General features: G+C 39.0%; 2 long non-coding RNA genes across 6 annotated transcripts in view; one reads left to right on the top strand and one right to left on the bottom strand.

Moving 5' to 3' along the window:
* Positions 1-5,183, top strand: part of LOC135293504 (uncharacterized) — a 34,875-nt gene extending 29,692 nt beyond the window's left edge. For 3 of the 5 annotated variants that reach the window (XR_010355615.1, XR_010355617.1, XR_010355616.1), the window contains one exon: positions 4,763-4,951. This is a non-coding gene — a long non-coding RNA (uncharacterized LOC135293504). Of the gene's footprint in view, positions 1-4,762 lie in introns of all 5 variants that reach the window. The other 2 variants (XR_010355613.1, XR_010355614.1) reach the window with 1 other exon arrangement.
* LOC135293506 (uncharacterized) lies at positions 4,992-13,733 on the bottom strand. Its single transcript, XR_010355619.1, has 3 exons — positions 13,642-13,733; positions 6,003-6,111; positions 4,992-5,117 (listed from the first exon to the last, which is right to left on the bottom strand). It is a non-coding gene; the product is annotated as an uncharacterized LOC135293506 (long non-coding RNA).
* Between the last annotated feature and the right edge of the window lie 1,101 nt (positions 13,734-14,834).

Here is a 14,834-nt window from a genome sequence, read left to right as displayed (position 1 = left end):
AGTCGTTTTTCCCAAAGAAAATATTTATTAAAAGTAAAGGCAAACTTCAGACATATCATGCAAGCTCTAAATTGAAGCAGAGGTGGTAGGAAGAAATCTCAACTATTTTTTACCTCTTCAGGGATACCCATTAATACAGACTTCAAGTTCCTTTGGAAAACACACTTTCTCTTCATAATTAAGAAAGGGCCAAGGAAAAGACTTAGGGTGTTGCCCAAGGTACATACATGCTTAGTGAAATTCAGAAAGAAATGTAAATGGCTGCTTTGCCTAACTTCTTTTGATGTGGTGCCTTGCCTATAAAAAAATACCCAAATACACAGGCAATTCCAGCATGTGATTGCACTAATACTCTGAGGGTCATCAGCTAACAAAAAAATCTCATACAAATCAGTTCTCAATGCCAGATAATAATTTCTAAGGCACAAATATCATTGTCTAAAAAAAGTCTCCTCTGTTCCTAGATTCCTAGTTTGACAGCTTACATCTGCCTCTACATATTAGAGATAACAGGAGGAAAAAATAGATGTATGGAAATCAGACACGTTGTAGAGTTAAAGCTATCATATTTCACAGGGCTACCTCACTAGATGATCCTTTCTTGGCTCACATCTTGTATGACACATATCCAGCCATAAAGGACTTGAGTTTGAATTCCTGGCATCCTCAGCTGGCAGTGAGCTGAAGAATACAGGTGATTCCAAATAGGTCATTCACTGCTTCTCTTCTTGGGAGAGCTTGATTTTCAAAGACTTATGGAAGGTTTATCTTCAGTCATGGGGAGCAGAGGCAGTATGTTCACTTAGATTGAAGGAGTATTTAACACACCAATACAAAGTGTTCTGATAATATATTAAGGACTACCCTGGACACCTTTGCTATAATAGATTCTATGGAAGAACAAATTGACATTTGAAGAGCCTAGTGGGTCATCTAACCCATCCATGGAATATGCAAAATTAATAACTATGAGCCCTTGGATATCATCCTGAAAATAAGCTTAGGAACAATAAATTATTTATAGTCCATTTGTAGTCACAAGTCTTTCATTCTTACAGATACATTTGGAACTGGAGCAGAATTTAATAGAGCAAGAAGCACAATAAGAACAATAAGCAAAAAGCTCCTCCTCAGTGTTATCTTTGGACACAATTGTCTCTACCTAGCTCTGCATAATTCGGCCAATTCTCCCACTTGCACATTCAGGCATGAAGTTCAAATTCTCAGTAGACCATTATAAGCTCTCACTCAAGCTGGTGTAAATCCAGACTAGCTCCTATGATGTCAGCGAGTAAAGTTACTCTGAATTTACTGCTGTATAACTGGGAGAGGATACTGATCTCAATGACTTTATTTTTTCTGTAAATAACTATGCCAAATCCTTTTGGCCTCACATAGGAAGAGCTCCTGTTTGTCACCAGCACATATTCTAAATGAGCAAATGGTGCTGGGTTGTCCTTTAGTCTCTTCTTGGTTTCATAGCTTAGCCATGCACTCCTGACAACTCCCTGTGTTGTCTGGTCGCTTCTTTTGGAAACTGTGGCAACAATGGCTGAGGATGTAAACATTATTCAAGTAATTTTCTTGCTGTGTTTACACCAAAACAACAGGGGTTCTTGATAGATCAGTGCCTGCTATGTCACCATTCCACACCTCCCCTAAAGAGCTGAGAAATTTTCTGTTTGATATCAGATCTCTCCTTACCTCAAGAGAAAAATCACCCTTTTTTAGCAACTTGAAACTCAATTTTTCCAACAGAGTTTATCTGCAGCAAGCTGACAGACTGCTGAGCTCCAGCAAGCAACCTGGCCCCTGGCATCAGTAACATGTCCCCTAGCTGCATCCCTCTAAAGCCTTTTTCTCTGGGAAGCAAGCTCTAAATTGCAGTACATCTGAAATGAAATAATAGAGTCTTTGGGCTTATACTCCAAAGTGCTATTACAAGTGTAGGTACTGCAGAATATTTGTTTGATTTATTGAAATAATTCTTTTCATGAGAGTTTATGTTGATTTCTTCCACTTCATTGCAATATCAGACGGATCTCTTTTCATTAGTTTTATAACAATAGTTTTATTACTCCACGTTTTTATTAGCTGTAAAATTGCCATAAAATTAAAGATGTTTACAGTTTCAACATACAGAAAATGGAAACGAAATCTTGAAATTAGCACAAAGAAATGTTATGAAATCTAGCTAGTTACTGTTTGTAAAACATGTAGGTTTGCAACAAGAAAGTAGCACAGGAAAGCAGAGAATCATGAAGGTGAAGCATAGCTAGATATAATGTATGCAGCATTATAATTATCTGAAAAACAGTCAAACCAAGGACACTAACAATTTGCCACAATAGTTTGTCTTTCAGAAGCACTGAAACTATAATTTAACTTTAAAAAAGAAAAATTAATCTTCCTAAAGATGGGCCTGCAACTCTAGTCAGATTCTCACAGCATGCTTAAATTAATCAACTGGCCATAACCCAAACCACTGTGACTGGAGATTTACGGAAACATGGCATAGTTGTTCTTTTTCCTTGCCTAAATTGTGATAATTTGATGTTGAAAAAATGCCTCTCACTGTGTCTTAAAGTCCATTGCTATAATGATTGATGATTGCAAAATTGTTGATTGCAACATCTCCAATGTTTTATGTTTAGTTTTAAATGTCTCTGAACTAAAGGGCAAAAGAAAGTTTTCTGTGATCTCATGCACTCATGCCTTAGATCTGTGACAAGATGGCCCCAGACAGTGACACAAAGGAGCTTGCACAGTGCTGGACAGGAGAGCCTGCAGAGGCAATCCCACGTGTCAGGAGCATCCGGGCTCTCGGCAGCACCAGGCACCAGGGCAATGGCACCGGCACCGAAACATCTGGGGCTGTGCTGTTTCTGTACAAACATCTGTGGTTGTATCAGGATCAAGTGGTGCTCACAGGGTTGTGCACAGGGGTTGATTGCAGCATGGCTGGGGCCACCCCTGTGCTTTTCCAGCTGTGCCTGGGGGGGTAGATCCCAATTCTGAGGGAGAAAAGCCGCAGTCAGAGCTGCCTGCAAAGACCCCAAAGCATCGCGGTTTGTCACAAGGACAAATGCACCCTCTGGAATCCCTCTGATGCCGATTAAGCATTGCTTAATCCAAAAGAAATATTCCTAAGTTTAAAGAAACTTTTGCCTTTTTTTTCTTTGCTTTTGACGCTTCAGATGGAGATGATTTTGTTCAACTATCTTCATCAATTATGCAGTGAGACAGAGGGAAAATAAGTCTAGAAGGGACTTGCTGAATTATTTCTTTGTCTTCCTGCTGAGGAAAACCCTTTCCCACACATTACATAGAGGATTGCTCTGCTAGTTTAGATTGTTTGGAAGTTTAGGCCCAGGCTGGTATCAACAGCAGATGACAGCAGCTATCCCAAAAACCCCTTGTGTTTCTTTACAAACTCCTCACTTATGGAAGAATTAAGATTTGCAATTTGACTAGAATGTTACTTATCCTATCTAAGTGACTTATGTGAAGTCAGAGGTGCTGCATTTACAATTGTAGCTTAAAAACAATTGAATTTTGCAAAGCAGAGATAAAGAAGCTGATGCTTGTCTGAAAGTTCCGGATGTTTTCTATTATTTTACTTATGAATCTAATACGTTTTTATAAAATCTGGGTGACAGAAAATACAGAGCTGGCTTTTTAATACCAACACTGAAAGAATACACTGCAGGATTATGGTCTAAATTTATTTCTTGACATCCATTTTATTTAGGGAATGATATCTATCTAGCCCACTCAGCACCTGCTGTCTTCAGACACACCAGCCATTTATGTCACTTATTTAGGGTTCCCCCTTAGGGTCTGGAGAGCAGTTCTTCCATTTCAGAATCCCCTTCTGCCATAATTCAGTTTTTATCAGATTCTCACCTCAAAGTCCTACCACAGCCAGTTGTGCTGGACAGGTCAAGAAATAAAGAGCAGGCTGCTTTCTGTGCTGGTGAGGGACCCCAGGGAGCTCTGCAATTCAGGCTCTGGAAATGCATCATTCCTTTCATTTCATCACATTGCTGTTTGTTTGATGAAGTGTTCAAAATTCAGTGGCACCAGCAGACCAAGAGGCTTTACTATATTATAATCTTTGTGAAGGTCTTCATGAATTTGCACACAAAGCCTTTGGAAGTCAAGTTCAAAACTAAAGAAGGACCATATCCTTTTTATTTCTGGAATTTTAGGGGGAAAGTCTTCAAAATTTAAATGGAAAAGCACTTTACCAAAAATGTTTTCATTAACAAAGCAGTAACCATTCCTAGGAACTACAGCAATTTAATAAGAATAGTTTTTTGCAAAGGACCTGGGTGACACTGCTCCATTCATTAAGAGCCACAGGATCTGAGAATTTTTCCTGCTCCTTTGCCATGATGCTGCCAGCTCCCAACTCTACTATCTACAACCAGAGCCACAGGTTTGGGTGATAAACTCTTCCTGTGGGCTTGTGCACGCGGTGCCTCAGCTCCTGCTTCTGCTCTAGAGGGACATTAGTGAGTGGTAAATGCCTGGGGTCAGGGGACAACAGCAGCACAGACACACACACACTCAGGGCACAGATTGCAATCCTGAAATGTGCTAATAACACAAAGCAGTGCTGTTGTGACTACAGGTAACTTAAGAACATAATTCTGGATTTTTCATGGAGTTGCAAATAGTGGTAATTGCTTTCAAAATGGTTTCTAAAAGAGATATGTCTCTGAAAATGGTATCTTAATGACTATTACTCTACTTGTAGGAAAAAAGGGGCTGTGATCTGCATCAGAGAAGTGCTAAGGGCACATCTGCCATCAACTCCCTGTGACTGTTGTGCTCAGCAGGCATGTACAGCTGCTGATCCTCAACCAGCTCAGAGTTCTTCTAGCATATTTTTAGATGAGCAGGATGCATAACTTTAAAAATAAAACACTTGCCAGACCACACATAATTTCATTTTTGCAGCCTTTATTTTTAATAAACTATTACTTCTTCCACAACACTGTAATATTTTCCACAACACCACTTTTCCAAAGCATTGTCCAAGCCTCCTCTGGGCTCTGCAGCAGCCAGTACTGAAATTCTCACATGATTTATTTTCCCAGGCACCTTTAGTTCTGTAGTGGATATTAAAAGAGTGAGAGTTTTAAATAAAATAAAGTATTTTTGACAATTACAGGAAAGTCCTATTTGTATTTCTTACATGTGATTCATCATCTTTATTATTATATGAATTATGAAGACAATGTAGTTGTCTGTGTTCCCTCACACAAGAATATGTCTGATTTGCCTTTGATTTCCTACTGAATCCATTCTGCAGTGAGTTTTCAAACAGCAATGATACAAAAATCTGAATTGGTTTCTGGGAAGATCTCCCCATCAAAGATTGACCACATTATGTGGCTCTTTTTCTTCTACTCTGTGGGTAGAAGGATATACAAAGCAAAAATGGAAATGCAGATTATGAAAGTACTATGATGGTTCAGCTATTTGAACTGTAAACTTTAATTTTATATACTTTTTAATCTGTATTTATAGGCCAGAAAACCTGCTTCTGGTTTTCAACAAAGCATTAAAAATAACTTTTTAATATTAAAAAATTTAAAAGACTGTCAAGTATGGCACTTAAAAGTAAAATTTTTATATGCTTAATTAGACCTTAGGTCTAATTATAATTAAGCATATAAACAAAAGGTCCAGAATTAGACCTTTTTTTTCTTTAAATCCTAATCTCCAGAGTTTTTGAAAGTCTGTATGCACCATTGATTCCAGGTATGTACAAAATTTTTGAACACTGCATAAGGAAGATCCACATAAGTTTGGAGGAAACTGACAATGTTTTGTCACCAAGGTCTGGATTATTTTATTTGGGATGTCATGTAAAGTCCTAATTATGTAAGACTAACTTCTGCTTGTGGAGGTTCTGAGTAACAAAAAAAGCACTTCAGTGACTGTACTTGGGTTTGCTGGCTGAGGATGTATACATTTTGAGTAATACTCACAGACGCATAAAAATGTTGGTCACAAGGAACCTCTAGATATTGAGTCCTCCTCCCTGTCACTCAGAGCCAGCCATGACTGTGTTTGATGAAGACAATACAGCACTTCCTCCTAGCAAAGACAACAACAAGTTTTGGCCAGGATGCTTCTCCCTGTCGTGGGCTGAGATCAGCTTCTCTGTGTGAGTTCAACATGGCACCACAAACCAGGACAGGAGATGGTTCCACCAGACTGGACTCTGAGACTGACTGCAGTGCTCAGAGCCCATATGTTTGTCAGTTTTATTTCAAATAAATATTTGTCCATTTTTAAGGCCAAGAGATCATCCTGTAGAAAGATCAGACTCTGGCCATAAATTCATACTGTAAACTCATAATCTGGGACATGACAGATATTTTAGAGAACACTCCAAGTTCTGAGGACTCAACTGTACAGGGGTTAATTCACCTCATTACACAAAAGTGCCTCCAAGTTTTATTCTAAATTCTTCTGGCTTTTGCTCTTCAACACTGCATTTTGCTAAAAATGTGTTTGCTGGAGAAATCCACCATAAGATTTTCATGTTTATGCCCTGACAGTACCAGATAGCAAGATTGCATTTTATGTGCCTTATCTTATGGTCACAGTCCTATTTAAAGTAGAAGATCTGTCTGATTGTGGTTTGTTAGAAAAATGTCCTTCTATCAGATATGTTATCACATAGATCCCCTGCAATCATATGAGCACCCACATGTGCATGTGCACAGTCACATACACAGAAGCATTTGGTTTCTTGGAATAATTTATTACTTTTAAGGACAGGTTTTTATCATATTGCGATGTCAAATTTCATATTTTATCATTCATGAAAATACAGACGCAAACCACAATAATGGAACAACCAGCAATCACACAGGAGCACTTTTTAAAAAAAATCTGTTACCTTTTTTGACCCAATGCACAATTATAGATCAGTTTTCACGGTGCTGACTCAAGTAATTTTCATCTTAGAAGCCAGGTTAATACCCAAATAATTTAAACTAGTATTTTGCTGAAGGAACAATCAACCAACTTGTCTAGCTCTCACTAAAGGAGCCCAGTGGAGATGTTAATTTCAGAACCAGGAAGTTTAGGTCTATGTGTATCTTACACCTCCCATCAGGAGCTGTTATAATATGGACACAGGGGAGCTGGGTAACAAATGGGAATGTAATCCACATGCTGCATCACCAGCAAAGCCTATTCTCTATGTCATTGCTGCTAAATCTACTTCCTTCAACACTTTCTTGCTTGTATCAAAAAATGTATGGCCAGCAGGACCAGGACAGTAATTGTTCCCCTGTACTCAGCACTGGTGAAGCCCAAATTTGAGTCCTGTGTCCATTTCTGGGCCTCTCACTACAAGAAAGGCATTGAGGTGCTGGAGAGTGTCCAGAGAAGGGCAATGGGGCTGGTGAAAGGTCTGGCACAAGTCCTGTGAGGAGCAGCTGAGGGAGCTGGGGTTATTTAGCCTGCAGAAAAGGAGGCTCAAGGGTGACCTTGACTCTACAACCACCCAAAAGGAGGTTAGAGCAAGATGGGGGTCGGCCTCTTCTCCCAGGCAATCAGTGACAGGATGAGAGGAAATGGCCACGTACTGCTCCAGGGGAGATTCAGGCTGGACATCAGGAGCAATTTCTTCACTGAAAGGCTGGTTAAACATTGGAACAGGCTGCCCAGAGAGCTGTGGAATCACCATCTCTGGAGGTGTTTAAGAAATGACTGAATGTGGTACTGAGTGCAGTGGCCTGGTGATTGGTCAAAGGTTGGATTCCATAACCTTGGAGGTCTTTTCCAGCCTTAACAATACTGTGACTTTATGATTCTCTTCAATGATGTCTCCCAGACATGAACGAAATATCACATTGGCTTCATTCCTTTTATTTAGATGCATGCAGATGCTAAGGAATAAGTTGGATAGTGTAAGATACATCTTAACAACATAATAACAGGTATCTCCCTTATTGGCTCAACATTTTGAAATGATTGCTCTGCTAAAATGGAAGGTGGCCTTCTAGCTGGGTCGTACTTTATAAAAAATTCTTGAACACTTCTACAAAAGTTATATTACAAAGGTCAATCCATCCTCAATATATTTCTAAGGAGGGTTTTTTTTAGGAATTTTAACTTAAGTTAAAGGTCTAACTCCTAGCTTTATTTTAACAGGAGGAAAAAAAGACTCCTACCAGTGTGGAAAATTTAATCTTCAGTAGTGAATATAGTGTTTATGAAGCTCTCTGTATTTCCTTAAAATGGAAAAGACAAACAGCTCTTATAGGATGGTAAAAAACTAGAGGACATGATCAGCCTGGCATTCTGAAGCAAACAGTTGATGGATTGAGCTGAGGTGTGAAATATGCTCTAACAGAAAGAAAGCCAAAAGATTTCCAAACAGTTCTTGTGGTTAGGTATTCCTGTAAATGAGTGTTTTAGTTTGGGTGAGTAATGGATTTGTAATAAGATATTATTGTAGGCTACATTATGTTTAGTTTTAGGCTTTTTTATGGCATAAAGAATAATGCTGTGATTCTTGCAATTGTGTAATCCCTTGCATTAGCTGCTTGGCATGATCATTAGCATAAAATCAGGAAGTGGATAAAGACCAAGGAGGTTTAAATTATGCAGAGATAGTCCTTGGCTTGTTCTTAGCTAAGTTCTTAGCTCAGTCTTATTTGCATCTTCTCTTTTTTTAATCAGCACATGCGGATTTTCTTCCATAAATTAAAATCAAATCTGAAATTGTGGCTGGACATAAATTCCTCATCATTTCTTGAGATGCAAAACCATGATGGCAGAATGGGGCATCCAGTAGAAAGATGATACCAGGAGTTAATAATCTTAATTACATTTTATTCTGATGTTTCATTTCTCAAACTGCACTTCCCAGTGATTAGATTTTATTATGCCTTTATGGAAAGGTCAAAAAGCTCACAGCCTCAAATAGCTGCTCAGTGTTTAAATCTCTATCCATGGTAATCTTCTCTTCTAAATTTGTAACTAATTCCTTACATGTAATGGAACTTCCCTTGTATTTTTTACTCTGTTTTATTGTATTTTTATCTTTTTCCCAAAATGCCGATTTCCTTCTGAAATGTAACTTTTTTTCTTGGACATAATGTTTTACTCTCAGCATACTCTCAGTATAGATGCAGCCACTTCTCTGCCATGGATCTTATCTCCAAGATGTTTGCAAATGCCTGTGGGAGATTTGCTTTCTTGTCTTTGTAGCTCCTCTGAGCATTCACCTCGAGGCAATTACCGCAGATTACTAAATACGCCTCTGTGTGACTGCTTGCCAAGACAGTCTCCCATCCTCAAAGGAGAACTTGCAATTTTGTTCCATATGTATTATTTTCTATTTAGTTTTATTAAAATACATTGTGCTCGTCATGACAACCTAATTAAGCCATTCAGCTTGCACAGCACAGGCAACTTTTCTATCTTATTCACTACCCTGGTCAGTTTCTCTGTCATCTGCACACATGATTAGCACAGATGCAATGTCAGTGTCTAGAATGACCTTTCTTCAGATGGAACCACTCTGTAGTGAGCAGACTAAAATAGGCCAGCCTTTTTTGCATGTTCCTAATTATAACAACTGCATTTTTTATCTATGAGTGACCCAGGCTTCCATCCTTTCCATACTAATTCCCTGTAGTGCAAGCTTTTTAAATAAATCATGATGTGGTTCTAAGTTAATATTGCAATTTCAGATAAAACCCAGCCTTCTGGGAACTGAACTTCCCTATAATTGTTGCGTAGGTGGGAACAAATGGGGATTGATATCACCTTATCCAGCTCTCCTTCACTTCCTATTATAAAGGTCCAAGAGGAGTATCCTGGCTCAATAGTGGGTCAGGTGTTTGCCATATTTATTTCTTCATGCTAAAGAATGTGTTCTGTCTGTAGTGAACACCCTCAGAATTGAGGAGTTCCTCAATTGTTCTGGTCTGGCAGTGTTCAAAGACACATATATAGTTCCAGTCATTTACTAGAATTTAGTTTTGCATCCTAATTAGATATTGCTTCAAAATGTGGCAAGAAGTATCAGATGTGCACATGTGCTGTATTATATTATTTCAACAGTAAAAACTGATAAATACTGCAGCTGCAGAGACAGGCCTGAGCATGCTAGGTGCTAAAAAAAAAGAAAACAGAAGTTGTCGTCTTCATCCAAAGGGATTTATATAGCCTCAAAACACAGGTCTCTGTCCTTTTGTTCCACTTATGCTTTCTGATACTCTCAGCTATTCATAATATTTCTCATTATTAATCTTGCACTTTAATGCATCAGGGTCATTACATGTGAAACTATCCAACAAAATGCAAGACATCAACTTCACTGAAGACAAAGGATTTGGTATTCTGTAGAGTAAAACATGCTCTGGCCAATTCTGAAAGCCTCTGAGGTGCATTGTTTCCAGTATCTACTCAGGACTTCCAGCATCTCTGAAGAAGTCCTTGAACCCTGCCAGGTGGGGCTCAATAAATAGCTAGCAGGATATTAATTAAAGCACCCTGAGACTGAGAAAGTCTTGGCACAACATGAGCAAACAAGAGCCAAGTACTCACCTAAGGTAAATGGCCATGTTCCCATCAAGTACAATTATGCCAATTTCTACCATTTTGAGATTTATCTATAAATGCTCCTACACCCGTATAGATGCAGAGCTGTATCCACCCTGAGCAGTGCAGTCAGACACAGACATCCAAGGCGGTTTGACTGCAGCAGCAGCAGAGAGCAGCCCCCTGCAGCAGCTGCTGTCTCCAGCTCTGGGAGGGAATAGGCAGGACACCCCACCATGGCAGTCAGGCACACACCTCTACTGCTTTCAGGTACATCACTGTGATTTCCAAGTTTTCAGGCAGACTTGGGAAACAGAGAAATAGAGTTTAAAAGACTACTTGTAATTTTTTTTCTAAATAATGTTAGGTGAACAGAGTTATGCTGTCAATTAAAACAGTCAGAAGGTGTGTCAGCCTTACAGAAACCATTCAGCTGAAGTATCTGGGTGCTGCCTTCTTGGATCAGTGCAGGCATAAATACCTAATATTCGTGAGAAAGGTCATGATAAAAATATTTGGCTTGAAGTCTTGAACGTTAGTAGCTTCTCGTGGAGTCCTTACTTCCTTAAATGCAGTCAAACCTAAGAGATTAATTGGGAAAAAATGCGGTGGAACAGGTAGGGTTATCTTAAAGCAACATCAGAGGAGGGAAATTAGAGATTAATGCTAGCTGTTACCTTTGACTTGGAGAACAAATTAAGTGACCTGAGCTACTAGAACATTTGTCAAAGCTAACTGTCAAGTGATCTTTTTAACTACACACCTGTCCTGTTAAATACAGAAATCTTTCATGTTGTGGGTAATACAGCTCAGCAACACAGCTAACAAAGGGGCACTGACATGTTAAAATTGTGCTGCTCTCTGGCTCCTTTAATGTATTTTTACACTGGCTGCTCTGGCAGTAGAGGTGGTGTGGGTATGGACCTCAGCATCAGCAGATTCTGCTCCAAGGGCTAATGAGGCTGGGGGACAATCCAGGCTTTGGGCTGATGTTCTGGAAGCAAATGCAGCACAGTGGTACATACAAGGTAATGTCAGGGCTGTGGTGGGTTGGGAAGCTGTGATCCATGAGTAGTCTGCCCTCCACTCACCTTGCTGAACCGAGCTTCTCCTCCAGCGTGGGCTGTAACAGCCCTGCTGCCTGTGGCTCTTTGCTAACCCCACACTGTTTGTGTTTAGTTAGCTGTGAAAAGGGACCAAGAGAATAGTTTCTCCTTTGCAAGGTGTTAATGTCAGTCTCCCACACACATCCACTTTGAGGCAAAACTAAATTTCCTTTTAAAGGCTCCTCAACTTAAAGGCGAACAATGTGAATCACTGTTTCACCCAGAGTAGGTGTAATTTCTTTTCACTTGACTTACATGACAGCAACCAAACTCAGGTATCACTAATATCTTCTTGCTCTTCTTTCTATTCAAGTTTAAAAGTTTTATGAAGGCTTTGCTATAAGTTTGAAGCAAGAAGCTGATCTATGAAAGCATTTTGTTAGTTTCCCTTCAGCTGCTACAGCTAACAAAACCTGAATATAGATGGAGTTTTTCAAGCAAAACACGTGTCTTTCAACAACATGTCTTGGTCTGGGGAGATAGTTTAAATCTGCTGGAAAGAGAATTATTGCTGTGGTACAAGAAAAAACCTCCAGCAGCAAGGTTTGTGATTTTAATTTCAATAGCATGTCCCTTCAGGTACAGACTAAGTCCTACTAGCCATTAAGGTTTAATAATAAAATTAATACACCCTCGAAGTTTAATAAATCCTATATATGAATACATCTGTGTTCAAGGTTTATTAGAGGCTGTCAGTATAAACATTAATTTAAGTGCTGTTAAAAAATTAGTGTTATTATGTTTCAGTAGACATTTAAAAAAGGAAAAACACTCATAGAGACAGACAAGGGTAAGAGTTGAAGAGGTCAAGATTTCAACTACTGTAAGTACCATTGCTCCATGTACTATAGGGAAGAGATAGCAGCACACACTTGTTGAAAATCTGGCCTTATATCAAAATTGCAGAATCCATTAAATGGGTACATCATTAGGTTGGACACCAGGAAGAATTCCTTTACTGAAAGGGTTGTTAAACATTGAAACAGACTGCCCAGAGAGGCGGCCAAGTCACCCTCCCTTGAAGTGCTCCAGAAACAGCTGCAGATGGGAGTTAGAGCTGTGGTTTAGTTGACAAGGGGGAGATCAGTCAAAGGTCGGAGTCGATGATCTTGGAGGTCCTTTCCAACCTAAATGATTCTGTGATTCTGTGATCATTAGACTCAAGAGGCAGTGGTGTACAGGGTGAGGCAAGTGACAGACCCCTTTTGTTCCCTCCACTTCCAATCTACTTTAGATCTCACCACTCTGAACAAGAATTATTCTGTTTTTCCTACAACAAAAGAGATATTTTTTCTTCCCACCCCCACACCCTGGTAAAACCCTCAAGTAAACTAATCTTTCTTGGTTTTATCCTAAAATGCTTGGATGAAGTCACCTCTTGCTGTAAAGTTCAATGCTAGCCTTGAGGTACAGGAAGGTAAACATTCTATTTGACACTATATTTTAGAGCAGGACAATAATGCATCCTGGTTCCCTTGCTTTAAAACAGACATATTTTTGGTAGTAGAGACATATCACAGTCTGAAAGCAAATCCCACAGCAAATGGACCTTTTGTTATGGCTTGTGAGAATGTATAGCACTTCCTAATTTGAGGAAGAAAGTAATAAAAACATGGATGAATGCCCATCCAATTCTATGTTTGTTTGAAAAATCTAGATGAGAGTGTTTTAAAAGACAAACTCTTAATTGGCATGTTTCTCAATAATTTAAGAGGAAGGTTAAACGCATGATAAAATGTATAAGAGGATGGAATTTTCTGATACATTTTTTTCTTCCATTAAGCTACCAGAAAAGCTAATTTTCTTATAACTTTGCTCGAGGAGCCATTGGAGACCTCACATGTTCACTTTAAACCTTTTCTACCCTGAAGAAAGACAGAGAGATAAATTTTCTCCTGAGTATTTTTCAGTAATCAAGTTAAAAGTCAAAATCAAACAGTGCGAAACTCACCTTCCCTCTCATTACTGAGGATTTATTTGCATAGATTTTTCTGCTGCCATAATTTCCTCCTCTTCTTTGTCCAGAAATCTGGAAACTCTGAGGAGTCACCTGGGAAAGAGTGATAAGAGATGAATTGTCACTATGACACAAATGTACAGATCCAGAGGTAAATATGTCATCTGATATTTACACTTAAAGACAAGGAAAAGGAACATAAACCAAACTTTCGCCTCCTCTTTTCATAATGCATTATTAGCAACAGTACCTTTCTTCTGTAGGGTTCTCACATGTGGCCTTCATTATTCTGAAAGAGTAGCACAAGATTAGTTTGATTTATCATTGACACTGCTCCCTGGCCTTAAAAAAAATGTTGTCTTTTAATCCACCCCACTGCAAAAAAATGCTGAATAAACTTCTAAAATGTGGGTGAAATAGTTGCCATAGCCTGAAGGCAGCAACAATGTAAATGCTAACAAGTTATTCTGGTTTTACATGTCTGTTCACCTTTATACAGATTCTACCACCTCTGCGTCTCATACTGCATGTGTTAATGCTTGGGAAGTTCTTTTGGGCCCTATAAACAATCCCATAATATTCTTGAATGTAAACTGAAATAGTTTCCTCTAGTTCTCTGATGCCTATTTAATAAGCATATTCTTGCTCTGCACATTTATGGAGCGCACAGCTTTGCCACCCATACACACTCTCCCATTTTATGACCTTATTCTTTTTCTTAATTCAGCACAATAGCTTGGATTGTGACAATTGCTTATTCAGTTTTAGAGAAAGTAAAAACACAATGTCCTTCTCTAAGACCAGCCCACATCTTGAATCCATATGTTTGAGTGTGTAAGAAAACTGGATCTGATGCCCCCACCATGAACAAATTAAGGAAGAAAGGGTGACAATGGTGATAGGAAGAGCAAGGAGAAATCCAGTGTATAACTGTACCCTTTAGAGTGGCTTAATCAATGCAAAATTCAGAGAAAAGATGCTCTGTTTCATTGTGACCTGATGGATAGCACATTACCCTCTTGTCCAGTTCAAGACAGAATACTCTTATTTAGGGCTGACAAATAAATTTACAATCCAGGCCATTTAGTTCACAACTTGTTGGAGTAAGAAACCTCCCAGAAGTAAGAAAAGCTTTCTGTGAGCTGAAGTACATTTTCACCAAAGCCTCTGGATCTCGACTGGTTCTT

Source organism: Passer domesticus, chromosome 2, assembly GCF_036417665.1.
Source record: "Passer domesticus isolate bPasDom1 chromosome 2, bPasDom1.hap1, whole genome shotgun sequence".
Classification (NCBI taxonomy): domain Eukaryota; kingdom Metazoa; phylum Chordata; class Aves; order Passeriformes; family Passeridae; genus Passer; species Passer domesticus.
This window is presented reverse-complemented; position numbering and strand designations above follow the sequence as displayed.